At 38.9% G+C, this 14795-nt stretch overlaps 1 pseudogene across 1 annotated transcript; it reads right to left on the reverse strand.

Moving 5' to 3' along the window:
* Positions 1-1904: 1904 nt before the first annotated feature.
* LOC311590182 (guanylate kinase-like) lies at positions 1905-2822 on the reverse strand (annotated as a pseudogene). The gene has a single exon. The product of its transcript is annotated as a guanylate kinase-like (transcript).
* Positions 2823-14795: the final 11973 nt, after the last annotated feature.

A 14795-nucleotide genomic window follows, 5' to 3' on the forward strand; every position in this document is an offset into this window, starting at 1 on the left:
TATGTTCCTGTATGCTTGCTTGATGGTGCTTAGCCTCATTTCCCCACCTGTAGCCAGGATTGCCGCGCTTAGGAATGGGGCTGCCTTTAGTGGGCTGGGTCTTTCCAAGTCTTTTGACTTAATTAAGACAGCATTAAAAAAAAAAAAAAAACAGCATAGGCAGTTGCATTCAGCACACACTCACGTCATGCATATGCACACAATAATGATGAAAAATTAAAACTAAAGTAAGGATTAGTCACCAGAATTGCCTCAAATTTAAAAGTGCTGTACATAAGGGAAATAATTAGCACAGTATGACTACATCCCATGGAATAGAGAAAATTCTCCCTCAGATATTCAGTCAGTTACTACTAGCCAGGACATCCCACTGGAAAGAAAAATGCTCATTAAAATAGGCCACCAGTGGCATATTTTTAAATATATTTTATTAATTTATTCATATTACATCTCAATTTTTATCCTATCCCTTGTATCCTCCCATTCCTCCCTCCCTCCCATACTTTAAAATAACAACAAAATGCTTATCATATCATAGTGGTGTGAATTCTGGAATAAAAAATATTAACATTAGGGTCAGAAGGACTTTCTTATGACATTCTCTATTGACATATTCAGCGTTACCTTCACTGTCAGTTAGCAGAGAACTGAATGTATCCACCAGAGGACTCAAAGCAACAGTGCTCATCCAGTCCCAGCTATTGATGCTTTCTGTGTGCTGGAGCACGGTGTATTGCCACAGTCCTCTTGCCTTGGCTTCATTGCTTGGGTGGAGGTTTAAAAAATCCATTTCTGGCCCTTGACTTCAAGTGTGAGCATGTGGCTTGTTGATATCACTGAGAGGTCAAGACACATGCTCGGAGTGGGCAGTGACATGCTACTCTGGGCCACACCTCCTTCTGACCATTCCTCACAGGAAGAGGACAACCCAGTAACCTCTGATCCAAGAAAGAGCCGAAACACAGGGAACAGCGTCATCTTGGCCAGCCAGAAGAGCTCCTGACACAGAGACAAGCACGCGGTCCTTGTGAGCAGAGGAAAGGCTTATTTCATAACCACTGAGTTTTCACAATGATGTCCCCCAGTATGGCCCAAGGATTTCACTAATGAAAATATTCAAGTGAAAGATCTTTAAATTCTAGCTGAGGCTCATGAAGCAGGAGTAGATGTTTATTGATAAAAAGCAACTTAATCCTTCTAACTGCTATAAAGCAGTTGTTGCGGCAATATTTTAATCTTGCCTAGTTTTATTGATTTTAAATTGCAACGATTTTTTTCAATTACCTTTGTTGTTTCCTATTATGAGCCGAATGTCTGTTATGTGACATTGTTCAAAGTATGCAAGGAGTTTGATTTAATCGTGATGCGTATGATTTTAAAATATAAAAGCATGTACCTTGACCTGTTATGTTTCTTTCTTGCCACAGCAAATACAGACACCATGGGAAATTAAAGAACTGCATGTGCTCTTGAAGAGTCAAATGCAGAAACTTTTTTCTTTTACAATTAAAAATTCTTAGGGTATGAGGAGACTCTTACAACCTACAGTAATGTTCGAGACATTTCAAATGTCTTTAGTCTTGGCTACCATGTCATCAAGTTTAGAAACGACATAAAAGAGATGAATTCTTCTTTATCTATCATGTGTAATATAAAATGCAGTGATACGTATGTGTCTCCAGTACAAGACTAGCTAGTAGATTCTAAAAGCCTCTTGATGAACCACCTTAATGTCTTCTGCTGTTTATATCAGCGCACATTGACTGATATTCATATAGTTCAGGGAAACACATTTACATGTCGTACATGTAAATGAGCCAAGAAAATAAAACTGGTTGTAATCTTTCTTTTCTTTTCTTTTTCTTTCTTTCTTTCTTTCTTTCTTTTTTTTTTTTTTTTCTAGCCCAATAGTTGCTTTATTAGGATGTCAGTCCTGCTCCAGCAGGAGGGACAGAGATAGGGACAAGGACAGCCAGGGAGACTAGATGTAAATACACTTCAGAGTCCTTCAGCCTGAGCAAGCTAGGCCAGGGTGCAGAGCCACCATGTGGCCAGACGAGGGGCAGCTCCTCCTACTCCACAATGGAAGTCCTTGGTGCTCCCCGCACTCCCATAACCCAGGCAGACGTGGAGCACAGGCATCACTCCATGGAATGAAGCAGGTCCTCAGGCATGGCCAGTTCCTTGAGCTTTCTTGATTTCCTCAGAGAATGCCTGCTTCAGGGTAGCATAGGCTTTGTCCAGGTTGTCATTGATGATCACCAGGTCAAACAAGCCAGGCTCCTTGCTGTTCTCCAACTCAGCCGGTGCAGCTGCCAGCCGCTTTACCAAACGCTCCTCAGCCTCAGTGTTACACAGTCGCAGCCGTTGCTCCAGCACGTCCAGCAGAGGGGGGCTGGCTGCACAGAGATGTAGAAGGGACGCAGATCAGTCAGTCTTCTTGATGTTGCTCACACCTTGCAGGTCGACATCTAGCACACAGATGCGGTTCATGGCCTGCACAGACCGAACAGCCACCTTGCTTGTCCCACACAGGTTCCCGAGAACTCAGCATGCTCAATGAAGTCCCCTGCTGCAATATCACGCTGCATCATCTCCCTGGTCACAAAGTCGTAATCTTTGCCATTTTCCTCTCCAGGTCCGTGGGTTCCTTGTAGTATGGGACACGCTGAAGCCAAAGATGCTGCCATGTTCCTGAAGCAACTTCTTGAGTAGGGTGCTATTCCCTGATCCTGATGGCCCGCTCAGCACCACTGGCCTAGGTCCTGCCATGCCGTCCGCAGGGACGCGACCCAGGGTGGCCACTGCCAGCCCGACTAGCGGGCGCCACCTGTTTTGGTTGTATTCTAAATTAACACTGTGATGTCGCCACAGAGATGAAACTAATTTGCCCTTTCTTCATCTTGCATCTTTTGATTAAGAGTACCACCATGCTAGTACCTCCTACAGTAAAGTTCATCTACCAGTGAGACAACTCAGGGTCAAACTCCTTGATACACACATTGTTACATAAGTTGCTGCCAGGAGGAAAAAAAAATCCCACATGTTCTTTCATGTGTGCAACACCTCTTTTGATACATATGTTAATTTTTATTATGCATAGCTAGTCTATGTCTATCAAGTCCACTCAAGCAGCTCAGAACACTTCCTGCAACTACTGTAAGAAACTGGTTTTTTATTTCTGAAACTTCTCTCATGCTGTTCTTTCTTCCTCTTCAGTGTCCAGTCTTGTACCTAAAAAGGTAATTGAATTTCTCTCCCTGCTGTACAAGCCAGATTGGCTTCAGTGGCTCAGATGCTTTATTGAAGACACTTGATGGAAACATGGGATATCAAAACAACTACAGTGACAAGAGACATTTCAGGATTCCTGGGGTATTTGGCAACACAACCCATTTAGGAAAGGCTTGATTCTTTTATAAAGCTATATACATAAAATCTAGGTACCCTAAAACCATTCTATTTGGTAGTTGTATTTTGAATTGTTCTTGGTAACAAAATAAAAAGAGAGTAAGAACCTCCATCTTTCTACTCTATAAGATTCTAAAATCACTCAGTATTTTCATTAAGCTTTAACAAATAATCTCTAGAAGTCAGTCAACTGTGCCCATGACACTAGTTTATCTCCTTCTTAGACATATTGCTATTAGTTTTGAATCTGTTGGGAGAGAGGGGGGGGGAGGGAGGGAAATTTTTCTTATTCACCACAATTTTATAGAGTGAAATGTGATGATATAAAAAGAGAAAATAAATAATAAGAAAAGGTTTAATTATTTTTGTCAGTGTGACACCCATACAATCTCAGTTTTAAGGACAACTGAAATAAATTGACTTATTTGCTTTGTTCTGTTCATTTATGCATAATATATGTCTTGCTGAACTATGAAATTATCAGTGGACATATACTGATAAAGACATAAATAGACAATAAGTTTTTTCATCCAGAGATTTTTAGAAACTTCTTAGTCTAGTACCAAGGATATAGATGCATACAGTTTTAAATGGTATGCATAATAGATAATAATTTATCTACCTAGGTTATATACTTTCTGGATTTGATAATAGGATGCTCCAGGAAACAAGATTAATCTAATTTTAATGCACTTGCCATTACTGTAGATCTCCTAATTTTTTGATGTTACAATCATATCTAACGTTTAGAAAACTTGGATTGCTATATCTTTGGTTGTGTGTGGTATACTTGTTGCTATGGAAGTACTTTACTTCTGCTTCCCACATCAGCCATTACTGTTTTCAGAAGTCAGCAACCTAAATTCGTAGAATATTTTTTCACTTAGACTTTTAAAGATCCAAGCAATGGTAAACACAAATCTTGTGCATCTATAAAAAGAGATTTTCAGGAGAGATTTATTTTAAAATATCAGAAAGGCACAAAGCTATTACAAAATTTCCCAAAGTTGAGTTGGTAGATTCCAAATGGGCATAGGTTGAGAAGTGCCCATATGACCTAAATTCATTAGGCAGTGAGGCTCTGAAAGTGGCTATAATTTATTAAAACATTCTGACCCACAGGGCACTTTGCCCACACTATACCTCACCCCCAACCTACAAGATGGTATTGCTTTTTTGTTGTTGTTGCCACTATACAGACAAGGAAACTGATACTCTGAAAGGTACATTCACCAAAATAAATGATAACCTCAATTGTCATTTGGGATGTCCCATGGGAGCATCCTATGGGAACATATGGGACATCAAAAACAACTACAGTAACAATAGACATTTCAGACATTATATTTGTCAAGATATATAGGTAAAATCTAGGCACCATAAAACCAGATGTCTAAATCAACTCTTTCCCAATTCCTGCCATAAGTAATGTCCTTACAAGCTATCTTTTCTGATTTCTGGCTCAGAGGTAAAAGCTCTAACAGTGTTACCCAGGAGACCGTGCTTTCCTGCACCTAGGCTCTGCCGTCTCGAGGCGCAGGACTCTTAATCCCCATCAAGTGATGTGTCTACGTCTGTTCCAGGCATTAGTCTTCTTAATGAGCAGAGCAGGACAGCAAAGCACAGACAGCATTAGTTGCCCCACAGAGGCAAGACTTGGGCATTGGTGAGTCGTTGTATCTTGTGTTTCCTTTCCTCCAATGTCATTTATGCTTTTCCCTAGTTTTTCTCTTTGGAAGACAAAACAAAACAGTTTCTTTTTAATGTATCCTGACACCCTGCCTTGTAGAAAAGCAGAATGCCATAGGTCAGGGGGTCGGGTTGTTCAACTTCTTTGCTCTTTCAGATCGTAATTCCAACCAGATCACATCATGTAGTTCTGGGTAGTTAAAAGGGAAAAGAGAGAACCCCTGAGAGTACCAGAGTTTCTGACAATTGGAAGATGACAGAAGATTGCCAGTCTTCAGAAAAGAAAGCTGTGCTTTTGCTTTCACTGTGGGTCCTCAGGTCACAAATAAGCCGGAGGACAAGAAATCCCTGAGGAGCCCTCCCAAGGGCTACCACGAGGGCTACTGAGATGCCCAGGCACTCAGTAATGATTCACCCACAAATTCTCAGTACTGATCCTTGTAGTGTTAGGGAGCTGTGGCAAAGAGAGGCAGCACTAACAAATACAAGCAAGAGCAGAGAGGTCTTCTTTCCCTGGAGTCTGCCACTAAGAACTCTGGAAACTGTCCTGTGGTTACAATAGGAAGAGCTCTACTTGTCATCCTAAATGCATCAAAGAGAGATGGTATTGAAAACCGGAGGAAGTTGTGAGCCTGGGGTGGGGTTCTATGAAAGAATAGACACTCCAGGGGAGTCGGTCAGCCGTGGATTAAGTTCATTCAGTACAAGTTGGTAAAGGACTGAGCCCGGTGCCACCATGTGCTCTCTCTGACCCTCTTTCCCCATGAGCATGTGACATCATCAGTTCTGTGTGACTCAGGCAGGAAGCTTTCGCCTGACTGAGACTGATTAAACTCTACCCAATGACACCGAGACCTGAAATTGTGACCTAAGCATCTTTATGTATTTCTTAAGCAAAGTAGCAATGAGCTAGAAGGCATAAAGGGACTCCGATCATTATTGTTTGTAGTTCTTGCCATTCAAGGTGACATTTAATTTAGATTTGGAAAAATTGTGAATTACAACCTGATCAGAACAGGTATGCTTTTAGAAAAGAGTGCATGCCTGCTGTAGTTTTTCAGAATGTTCACATGAGGCCCGCTTATACTACATGCAAAAACAGGGTATGAACTTGAGCTGTGACTCGTCTTTTCAGGAAGCCATTTTGTCAAAACGTAAAACTTAATTCTGGCGCTAAGAGTCATGGACAGCTGCACAAAGAATTCTAGACTTCGGTCTGAAAATGAAGCAGTGTAACAGAATAGACTCTTTATTGTAACTGACTGCCAATAGGATGAAAATGCTAAAATTCCAGCTGTGTCATCAAATCAAATAAGCTCAGAAAAAAAAAAAAGGAAAAAATATTCTTTGTAACTTTGCCCTCAACACTCTTGAAATTGATCCATCCATAATTATGTCTTTCCCTGAACAAAATGTTTTCATGATTTTTAGAAGTGAAAATAGGAAGAAAAAAAAACCTTTCATATTGTTGTCTCCTAGGAAAGTTATTTAAAATTCTGTGTGCTGTTCTAAATGATCACGCATGCCGCCAGAGCATGCTGCATGATAGAGGCAAATGCTCCCATTGTCTCCTTGTGGAAGACTGTCCTTCCTGACAAGGCACAGCTGTCAGAGCCCCAGCAGAACCCTGCTTATTTTGGCAGAGAAAACAATGCCAATTTGAAGTTTGTTGACTCCTTTCCAAATATAGATCTCTTGCCTACAAAAGTAGATGACAGACTGTGCTAACTCCAGCAACTGAGCACTACGGTTCCTGCTGCCTCGTGAAAAAAAAACAGAACAACCGAGAGTCTCAGTCACAAAAAGAGAGGCTTCAGAACTCATGACATGTTTTGAAGGCCACAGAGGGAGTGTCCTTGTGATACTCCTCAACCATGAACGAATGTTATTATTTGTTTCTGGGTATGGGACAAATTCAAAGCCAAGATCCAATTGTGGTCAAAAGACAAAGCATTTATGCACGTGTGCCAAGCCTCTTAACTACATGTATTTCAATAATCTCCATTATTCTATGAATCTCATATATGCTAAAGTTATTTTCAAGATAAAAGCTTATTGATCCCTGAGGTGTTTCCAATCTTTGGCATGGCACAGTCAGATTACCTGCAAGTCTCACACTTGATAGCCACAGTATCAAATTGTAGTGGCTGGCAGGATTGCAAGACACAATCTCTAGTATTTTAAGGAAGCTTATGTGACTGGTTGGACACACACAACTCACAGTTCTCCCTGCTGCACTAGGGAAGAACCCTATGTCTGGCAGAAGAGGCAGCTTGGTGTTCTTCTTTTTTGCATATTTTTTATTAATTTATTCATATTACATCTCGATTGTTAGCCCTTCCCTTATTTCCTCTCATTCTTCCCTCCCTCCCACTTCCCCCCTTCTCCCCTCCCCTATGTCTGTGATTGAGGGAGACCTCCTCACCCTATATATGCTCTTAGAATATCGAGTCTCTTCTTGGCAACTTGCTATCCTTCCTCTGAGTGCGGCCAGGCCTCCCCATCCAGGGGATGTGGTCAGAAAAGGGGCACCAGAGTTCGTGTGAGAGTCAGATCTCACTCTCCACTCAATGATGGAGAATATCATGTTTGTCGGCTAGGTCTTGGTAGGGGTTCGAAATTTACTGCCTATATTCTCCTTGGCTGGTGCCTTAGTTTGAGGAGGACCCCAGGACCCAGATCTGCCTGTCATAAAGTTCTTCTTGTAGGTTTCCAGGACCCTGTGGATCCTACTATTTCCCCATTCTTCCATGCTAGTCACACCTAAAGTCTCAATAGGAAGTCCTCTCCTCTGACCCACTTTTTTGGTAAGTAAAGTTTTTCATGGTACGTATCCCTTGGTGTTCTTAAGTTTGGGAAATTTCAAGACAGAGTAGTGGCCATAGCAGGGTGATGGGCATGTAGGTAGAGAGCCATGGACAGGCTTGATGCTGACACCGACAGTCTGAAAGAAGGCCTGCCTAGCACTGCTGTGGACAACAGCAATGTCTCTAGGAAAGGGCACCTTTCAGAGCACAGGTTGCCTGATTGCACCATATAATTTGCCTTCAAAGGTTGTTTTTATTGGGAGCTGTTTGTTTGTTTGTTGGATTTTGTTTGTTAGGAATAAGGCCAGCAAAAAGTAAAGCTTTAAAACCCCTTTACTGAGTCTAACTAGATGCCTAAGCAGAAGGCACTCACCACCAAACCTAACCTCTTAGGTTTGATGCCCAGGATATACGTGGTAGAAGGAGAGAACCAACTCTTACATGTGACCTCTAACTTCTCCATGCATGTGCCATATTATGCACACACACACACACACACACACACACACACACACATGAACAAATAAATAAATAATAAGTTTTAATAATTTAAAAAAAACTCCATTACAGATTCTGTTCTAAGCAGATGAAGTCTTTCCACTTGAGAAGCTGAAGTCTGTGCTGCCTCCGAGTCGTGCTGAAACTTACATTAGCCAACTGCATTCCCATGGCACCCATCCTAAGAGTCTTTCATTCTATTTAAAGCAAACAAATGAACAAGTCACACTGGCCTTTGGTAGTCTAGGAAACCCCAACATTTGAGTAGAGAATATATTTTTAGATTTAGCTCATGACCTTTTCCTCTACCTTCTCTTTGCATGTAAGAAAAATGTGATCAAAAAGTATATATGTGAAACTCCACGTTATTAAGCATGGAAACAGACTAGCATGATGATCCCACTATGTAACTATGACCTGATGTAAATATAACTCCATCACATGAAACAAAGACGAAACATTATGGCAACCAACTGTGTCATGTTTATCGGGCAAAGGAAAAATACTGTAGTCAAAAAGAGAGGGCCAAAGAATGATACTTTTCTTTACATTAACTTCCAAAACTGATTTCAAAGAATTTCTGCCACTTTGACTCCAGGACTACCATCATGTTAGTGATGCTTAACATGGGATAAATGGCTCCTGGCTTAGGAAATGGCTTAAGACTCTTATATCAGGCTGAACACATGATTCAGGCTTATGGTCTCACCACTTTTGAAGCCCAATCAGGATATTGAATTTTAGGCTAGCCTGGGTTTCTGGGTTTCATGGTAGAGCCCAGATGGATAGATAGATAGATAGATAGATAGATAGATAGATAGACAGACAGATAGATAGAGGATAAATAGGTGGGTAGATAGATAAAACTTACATTTCACATCTATGTCAAAGATTTGCATTAACAGAGACTAAGAACCAATCAAATGTGAATATCTTGTCTTAGAAGCACATACAATGCATTTTTGCACTTACTCACTTTAGGGAAGCGAGTTATGCCTCCTGTTGTATCATAATTTACTCTAGAAGAGCTAGAATAATATCTGAAGCTCTTTGGAGCCATTCTTTTTTTCTAGAATCACTATCGCTGAGCCCTATCACTTCAAACAAGATAGAACATAATCATCATGAAAACAATGACTTTTATCTCACAGTTTGTGCCAGTGGGTTAGAATATAATCAATCTACTGTTTCTCATCATCGCCAAGGTCATCTCGCCTTACAAAATGAATAGGGTGAGGAAGATTGGTCTGGAATAATTACTCACTCAATTAGATCATTTCAGCCACAACAAGTGATATACAAATTGGTGAAAGATAAAATCCACAAGAATTTATAAGGCAATTGTAAAATAAGAATACTGTGATTCACAAATCTTGTATGACTCTCATCTAAGGAAGTCTCAGTGTTCCTAATAGTATTGTCAGCAGGCAGCACTGGTATCTTTTATTCACATCTTACAAAGTAATATGAAGGAAAGAAATTGGCTGTTAAGAGAAACCCACCTCTTCAACTACAGGGTTCAGACTCTGGACTCATTATTTCATCTCAGTTCCCTCATCTAGGAGGTGATAATAGGTTATTAGTCTATAAAGCATCTACGAAAATCTTGATAGTATATATAAATTACACAGTATAGTAATTTAGATAAAATATAGGACTCCCTATATTTTAATTTTCTTGTCCTTTACTACCTGTTATTGTTAGACTCAGATCATCAGAGTCTATTCCTGGAAGCCCATTGAGAGTCAGAGTCCAGAGTCAATGCACAAGCAAAGGAATTTTATTGAGCTGATGCGTCGGGGTCCACCAAGCTCAGAAGAGTTGAGGACCCCATCCTGCAAAAGCTAAGGGTTTAAATACCCTTTACAGAAGCAGAGCTCAGCAACAGTGGTTAGTTAACAACTGATCAGCTAACAAAGGTGACCTTTTGAGGGTTGGGGGCAATTGATTCTGGCAGATGTTTGAGGTAAGATATGTGGATGTGGCCTTTTCTCAGGGGCCAGTAAATTCCAATCAGGGTGAGGCAGAGGCAGTAAATTCTGAGCAGACAGGGTAAGGTGGAGGGCTCTGCTCATCCAACAATGCTAACTTGCTCTGTTTGTTTGTGCTATCAGCCTATAATGCTATTGTTAAGGTGGCTGAGCTCAGGCCACCTGGAATCTTACAAGGATGTGCTTATTCTCAGGTTAATGGATTCTGGGTAAGGTGGGGTAGGAGCTGTGGGGTAGTGGAAATTTTTCTTTAATTTGTTCTACATTGGCCTATAGTTTTGGCAAGCTGAAAACATAATGGCTGTACTCTGACTAAAGCTGATAGCATTTTGGTTAACTTGAATTCTACATTATGATATAAATATGAAATGTTCCCCCATACTTGATGCTGCTTTTTTTCAAGCTAAAAGAAATAAGTCACTGGGAGGCAAATTTAAGGGGTTATACACAGCCCTGCTTTCAGCCCAATCTTGGTCTCTCTGTGAACAATGGCTCACACTATGGCCATACAGACTCAGTGCCTCCTTGGCTTCCTACCTGTAAGTACTGGACCCTCTCAAATTGTGAGCCTAAATTGTAGACATAGGTTGTTTTATAATTCAAATGCTGGTTCCTGAACCTCTCCCAAGGCTGAATCCCCTACTTCCTCTTCTAACTCCACCTCCCTGGGCTGGTAGGAAGTCCAGCCCTATTCTCACCCCTGCTCAGCAATTCCCTGTAAGCTGCTTTATTGGCATATCAGGGAACAATCCAATTGCAGTATTTACACAACTTTGAGACAGGAGTTTCTCTGATCAGGGATTGCAACCAATATGGCGGAGTGGTACGGAAATCATCATTGGAATTATACAATAACTTTCTGCCCACATCTCCACCTTTTAACTTAGTAAAAGGTTCTTTATCTTACAATAACATATTATATGTAATAATAACAATTATGAGAATTGTAAGATAAAACTTACATTTGTATAACTCTTAGGTAAGACGTATATTTGCCACCCTTGGAAAAAGTATTCTACTATCAATTTCTATCATCCTAAACAATTTGTTTAACTATAACTATCTAGTCTTTAACCCCATCAGAGATTTAAGAAGGAATAAATATTACCTAAATATGTAGGAAGTTCAGAAAAGCAGCTTCCAGAAGTATAGAAATGACAGATATATTTGGCTGCCTTGACAGTGCTCCCCAAATTTCTCCATAACATTGGAGCTTCACTAAATAAATCCTACTTCCTTTAAATTTCTTGTTGTAAGATGTTTGGCATACCAGTAAGATAGTTACATGTTATCCTAAGGATTATTTAAAAACTTGAAAAGTTAATTTTGTGTTCCAATATTCTGAACTGTTACCAAAGGTAATAAATACTGTGTCATTCTCATTGAATAGAAACAGGGTAAATTTAAAAAAAAAAAAAGAAAAGAAAAAAAGAAAAAAGAAAGGAAACAGGATAAATATCCCACCTGCCACTTTAAGTTTTAGCAGATAAAAGAAGTTACATTTAATACATGAAACTAGTTAACTAACAATCTGTAAAATAAAATAGATGGGAGCTTTATAAAACACCAGAAGTAAAAATAAATTTATGAGGACCACTCATAAAAATATTTAAATTAAAAAATTATTCTTACAAGAATAAATTAATAAAAAAATTTTAAAAAAAAGAAAAAAGAAAAACCAAAAGAAATAAAATAAAATACTAGACCAGGCTGGTCCCATGGAAAAAAAATTACTCTTACAAACTAACAAAAACTTTAATTGATAGACCTGATTTATATACAATTCTCAACTTTCCTAGGTGAAAAAATAAAATAAATACAATAAGGAAATAAATAAGATGCAATAATGAAAATAAGTATATGTCATAGCTCAATATATATTCTTAATATAAAACAATTTACAATCAACTGATAATAAAGTTTTAGTCTCTATATAACTGTATAGAAGCTATAAGCTCATTAAAAGCACCAAGGTGAAATCCTAGCAAGCATCCTTTCCCTCTTCTATTGTCCAAACTTGTTGTGCACTTGACACCATTCCCAAATTCAGGACAGATTCTGATTCCTCTAGGAACACCAGAGATTGATTCTGGCTCCCAGTGTATGTTCTGAGTCCAAGAGCAGCCATGTGGCCACAAGTGTTCCAATCTGGATAGGAGGGCTTATATTTCATGGTTAGGGAAGACTTTTGCTCCATCTGTTTTGTTGGCTAGAAACAGGTAAATACTCAGATTTGATAAAGAATAGTCTTTATGACTGGCAGCACTCTTGCCCACAGCTCAAGGCCTTCACTTCTATCCTCAGTGTTCCAGAAAAACTTTACAGAGCCAGTCTCAAGACAAGCAGGCCCTAAGTGCCAGACATGGAGGAAGGCATTTTAAGTGATACCAAGTAGATAATCCTGGTAACCTAAGATTCATGTTGACTGTCAACTGTCATATATGTGATATAAACAACACTTTTACACTAATAGGATGTAACAATTAATATGATACATTATTACATAGCTATTAACCATTAAGTTTGTCAATAATGATTAAACCTAAAAGTATCATGAAAACTCATAGTTTTACATATTTCATATTAATTATGAGTTTGAAAATGAACATTCAACTTGGGAACAACTGGAATCCACAAACTGACTCAAAACATGAGTAAATTAATAATTCTAAATGGGATGTGTTATGATTTGGGTGTGAAATGGCTCCTTCTCACCCCATGTCCCAACTCCCCACCAGGCTCATGGAACTTTCACTGCCTGGCTGAAGGCACTGTTGGGCATTTGTGAAACTTTTGACAAGTCTAGATAGAATAAGTGGGCCTGGAGAAGGAATCTTGTAGGTTATATCTGCATGATTCCATCCCAAGGTTTCTGGGAAGCTGCATCCCAGGTTGCTGTCGCTTTAACACAGCTAAGCTCCACCCTACCACAATGTGGTACCCCCAACACCCTACATACTGGACTGTAGCCTCTGGAACAGGAAGCAAAATGAACCTTACTCCATTGAGTTGTTCCTCTCAGAGAAGAAAGAGGGTATTAACACAAGTACAAACAATCATAAAAACCTAAGACTAACTCATAACACAGACAAAATAAATTCCAATTTATTCAAGATCAAACACTGAGAAATGAACAATATTAGAAAGAAAGAAAAAGACTAAATGTGTAATGCAGAGTAATCACATTTTACCCAGGCACTCGTTGTACTGAAACTTTCAAATTCTATATAAACATTTACAAACAAAATTAAGAGATTGAGCAGACACGACAGCAGCACATGAAAGACTTGCCTTAAACTAAGTGCTGCCTTTTATTACATAATTAATATTTTAAGTAAGACATGAATAGATCATTTGTGTAAAAAATTAAAAACATTTGAAAAGGGACATTACTCTGCTTGTAGCTGAGATACTGACAACATAAATTACCATAGTAATCAGTTAGCATCACACTGGCAAAGATTCTAGTCTGTAAACATGATCATGGTACTCTATCAACCCAGTAGCAGGAATCCTCCTGCAGTAGGGATGTTCATGTTCTAGAGTACTGTCTATTTAAATGGAATGTATCTTAAGCACAGAGATTTACTTCTGAGCTCTATGTGACATATGCATATTTGTTCAATTAAAAAGTATAACAACTTTTATTTATATCGAAAAAGTTTAGTGTAAATAAGAGTGGTCAATAAAATGAGGTATTTCCAAGTTATAAACTAGTAATGAGTTGAATCTGTGTTTCACATCAATATTCCCTGTCATATGAGTCCAAGGCAAGGTATACATACATGAAACATGATGCCATTTTTATATGGCTCAAAACTAAAACAATAAACTAAAAAAAACTGATGCACAGCCTTTCCTAAATCCATTTCAACATATATAGCTGAAATCATGAAAAGGCTTTTGATATTTGTATTTCACAATTTATTTTGGTCAGGTTTTTTTTGGGGGGGTTGCATATTTTAGTTGAAGAAAATAGTGGGTTTCCTTATGACATTCTCATACATGCGTATTATGACATTTGTCATATCCACTCTCTCCTCTGTAACAGTTTCCTACTCCCTATGCCCAGACTTCACCTTCTTCTTTCCATCCAATACTCCTTCTACTTGCATGCTTTACTTTTTAATCTACACTCTGCATTTGAGAGAAATACAGTTGCCTTTCCCAGTATGTCTTATTTCATGTAACATGACAATTTCCAGTTCCCCTATTTTCCTGTAAATAAGATAATTTGTCTTTACAGCTGAGTAAAACATACATATATATATATTATATATATACTGTATGTGTATATATTTATATGCATATATATAGCATTGTTCACAGATTTGGAAGCAGCATAGTGGCCGATGGCATATATATACATATACAATATATATACACACACATATACATG

The sequence above is a fragment of the Acomys minous genome, assembly GCF_964271855.1.
Source record: "Acomys minous genome assembly, chromosome: 19".
NCBI classification, from domain to species: Eukaryota; Metazoa; Chordata; class Mammalia; order Rodentia; family Muridae; genus Acomys; species Acomys minous.